Consider the following 4,544-nt stretch of genomic DNA (forward strand, 5'->3'; position numbering starts at 1 on the left):
TTCACAATATAACAAAAAAGTGGAAAAAACAACGCTGACGGAAGACAAGAGCATGAAGCAGCTTCAATAACGTGCACAAAGTTAAAACTGGTTGCTTAGGTATGTGCATGCAAATGTTTGCTTGCAGGGAGTATTTACCTGCTGCATTCACGCATCAGCTTATGTGACTTCTTGCTGACATTTTACAGTGCTGGATTTGGCAAGAGAAAAAGTCAGGACAAATATTTCCGTTTGTGTTGATACATGCAGCTCACTCCCAAACATTTCAGGAGTTTTGTGTTTTGTGCAAGCACTCATTTGAGGCAAAGGTTAAAGCATCAACATTCACTGTGTAATAATAACCATGGCTGACACTGATGGTCTTGTTTGGCGTCGTTGGTCATAAATAGTCCTCAATATTAATTTCAGTCTGTTTCACAATCAGCTAAACAGTCCTGACAGCAGCTTTAGGACACAAGCCAACAGGGCTTTTTTTTGTAGAAAACAACGGCCGACATGAGACTCCCCAGTTGACTCCTTTCATGAGGTCAATCACCATTAACCTCGTCAGACCGTCAGACTGACAGAGCAGCTCACAGATGGGTCAGTGACCACGCAGCAGATGATCACAGATGGTCCTGCTGATAGGCGTTGGGGCTTGATTGGGGACATAAAACAAAAACATTATGAAAGCAAACAGATGCATAAACAGGAAATATAAACACCACAAATGTGTGTGGAAACGGAGAGTTCATCTGTTGTGCGGAGGCTGCCATCTAAAGGCGGTAAGCGGGAGGTTTGAGCTTAGTGTGACACATTTGCTGTAGGTAGTTAATTAATCAGTGGAGCCGTATTCATTAAGAGCAGCCAAGACACGTGCTAATTAATTAGCATGTTGTCAACACATGCAGGCACATATTGATATTCCCACAACCAAATTATGACATAATCACAACGTTGAGCGGTGTAAAAAAACTGGTTTCAGTTTCCTCAGACCATTAGTCATCGATTTAGAAATAAGACACAAATATTTTGACAAACACAGTTGTCATGGCAGCCGCCTGGAGCAAAAGGTAAGAGGTCATGATTTACAGTGACTGCATGAGGGGGAAATCTTCTATTTTTCCAATCAGTAAAAAAAAAAAAAAAGCTGAGATGGATTTCCCAATAAAGACACATTTAGAGGTAAAGTCCAAAGTGATGCTCATCTTACACACAGCATGAACACTCAGAGGTGGAGATGAGGAGACATCTAGTGGACAAGTGGGGATACTGCACACGATAATTAAGACACGCGTCTTCATTCAGTTGACCAATTAGACTTAAAAGAAACCCATACTAATTAACCTGTTTGACCTACACCCAGTTTATCACAAAACACTTTCCAAATTTTACAGTAAATTAATAAACAAAAAATGATAATACATTTTATCATGTGGGCGACTTTCAAAGCCCTCAAGGTCACCTCCATACCAAGCAGAGATAAAAACAACACAGTAACAATACATTGATAAAATTAACATTATAAATGCAAACGTACAGGATGTAGAGGATTCATGAGACCGGATGGAGAATGATCAGATTGTCAGTTTAAAAATATGTGTTTTGAGATGAGATTTAAAAATGCAGAGAGAGTCAATACTGATGTGTGGTGGTAGGGAGATCCAGTGGCGGGGGGGGACAGAGCAACTGAAGTCTCTGGACCCTGCTGGTGGACAGGCAGGCAGGTGGTACAGTGAGATTTAATAGGGACAATGCAATTTAACATAGTTTCATTACAGAGCATGAAGCTGATGTGCTGCAAGAGATTCCTAATTTCCAACTTGTGTCCCTCGTCGTGCCTTTGGGGAAACATACAGAGTAAAAATGTACAACATTCGATCACATGAAACCACATCACACTATATGAGGATTCATTCAAATACATGTAGAACAATATGACAATACAAATTACAGATTTAAGATGGATGATGTGGGTACAGCTCTGGTTTGCTTTCAGCCAGCATTTCACCTTTTTAAGTCTAAGATTTTATTTCAGGTAGTAATTTGTTTCAGAGTTTACCGCCTCTGATGGAGGAAGCTGATGGTACAAATGTAGATCTACGTTGTTGTATGCTACAGTATCTTTGTACAGTTTGAGCCTTGCTCAGGGGCACCTCTGCAGCTCTCAGTATCTTTGCATCTTTTCTTTCATTTTTATATTGCAAATGAAGCTGCTGGCATGCAATACACATGTTTTTTTGTATATACTTTATGAATCCCTGAGGGGAAATTCTGGTTTTACTATCTGTTATTTGACAGACATGCTTTTCACACAAACAGGACCGGTGGACATGCATTAGTGGAGAGACGTCAGAGTGGGGCTGCTACACAGGGAGCGTACCAGAGCGGTTGGATGTTTGGTACCTTGCTCAAGGGCTCCTCTCCAGCTACCAGACAGACTTCCATATCATAATCTTCATCAGGACTTGAGCCGGCGACCCTCCAGTTCCCAACCCAAGTCCCTACAGACTGAAATACTGAAGCCCCGATTTTAGATCATTGTCTGACAATAAAGTTCTTTCAATCAATAAAAAACATAATTTAGTCCTGCTGAATAGCACCATCTTCAGACGAAACAGCAGACTTTTCTCCCTTTCTCTCAACTCTGATCATCCATCGAGCCATCCATAGCCTTCACCAGAGAGCCTTTTAAACACACACACACACACACACACACACATACACACACACACACACACACACACACATACACACACACACACACACACACATACATGCAGTAACCCTAATGTTGTTTCTTCATCTGTTATTATTGCTCCATTTTATTATTATGTTTCTCCTTTAATAGTTATTCTATGATGTACCCCATTGGAGCGGTCTTTGTTCGTGAACTGGGTTTAAACTCTCTCCAGAGAAACGTTAATGTTGTTAATTTGTACTTGTCATAAGGCAGCCCAATGGGGCGAACAACAACCCACAAAAGTGACCCGAAATGAAACGTAATTATAACAAAGTTCCACTCAGAAACTAATTTAAGTGAACAACAACACACAATCCTTGACTGAGAGGCACAGACTGGAGACAACAACAGACTTGTAAAGGGAAAGCACATGGGGCTAACTCTAGATATATGGGGTGGCTTAGAGCTCGTGTCACCTCTACCTTAAACTTATAGAAATTGTCAACTTTTACCCATCAACATCAGCTTTCATATGACCCCCTTAAAACATCTCATCCTTCTGTTTTTGATGTGGCTTAGATGAGGACATTTTCCCACAAATGACTTTGCAATGTCTCAAAACATGTGACACTCTGTCTAGCATTCACGATGAATCAGGATATTTGTCTTACAATTTTACAACCTCATAAACTCTAACTTTAAAAAAACATTGAGTCTGTAGTTCAGAAAAAAAATTATAGAAATTGCCAAAGAGTTTTTGTTTACTTTGTGGGACTTCTGGGGCTCCTTAGCCTACTATTGGTGTTAAATCCAGGCTTTAATGTAAAATGTTGTTTTTGTCTCTTGATGGATGCTTGAATGGTAGTAGTAGTAGTAGTAGTAGTAGTAGTAGTAGTAAATATTTATTTCAGTCCATGACCACAAAGCATAGAACATACAAAAATAAAAAAATAAAAAACAATGGCCGAAAAGGTGTAGGATGAAGCTGAGGCTACCCTTTGACATTTCATTTAGACAGTATATCAAAACAAGAATAGCTGCAAAAAAACAAACAAACAAAGTAACCTGATTTCAGAAAACAGTTGTCAGTTAACGAATCCAAAACAATACAAGGAAAAAATAAAAAATGAAAAGCTTCCATAAATGATTAATTATAGTCTAATTAATCAAGGATAAGGATAAGGATAAAAACTTTATTGATCCCCAGAGGGGAAATTCGGGCGTTACAGCAGCACAGACAAGAAAGCATTAAACAGAATAGAAAATAAAAATAAAAATAAAAATAAAAATAAAAATAAAAATAAAAATAAAAATAAAAATAAAAATAAAAATAAAAATAAAAATAGGGGGTCTATACAGTACAACATTAATGATGAAGATAACTGAGGGGAATTGAGAATTGAGACAATATTTGCAGAGAATGACAAGCTAAAGTAACAAGTGATTAAAGTGACAAGTGATTAAAGTGACAAGTGATTAAAGCGATGATGATAAAATAGCAGCAAGTAATGTAAACAGCAGAGAAGAGAGGCAGTGTTGTACCACAGTAATGCAGAGTACAGTTATATAATATAATATAGTGCAATATGAATATAGTGTAATATAATGAAATGTTATATAATATAGACTAGTATAATAATATAATAAAGATATATAGAATGTACAGTAAATATATATATATATATAGTGATGCTAAATAATAATAATAATAATACAATTATTATTATATCACTGAGTTTGAACTGTTTTTTTAATTTTCTAATTGAGGTGCACATTTTTAATTGGTTGAGCTGGATAAGTGAGGGACATCACCGTGACCCCCCCCCCCCCCCCCCCCCCCCTCGCTGTGACTGAAGCCTGACCGAGCCTGTCTCTGTTACGG

The sequence above is a fragment of the Labrus bergylta genome, chromosome 10, assembly GCF_963930695.1.
Source record: "Labrus bergylta chromosome 10, fLabBer1.1, whole genome shotgun sequence".
NCBI lineage: Eukaryota > Metazoa > Chordata > Actinopteri > Labriformes > Labridae > Labrus > Labrus bergylta.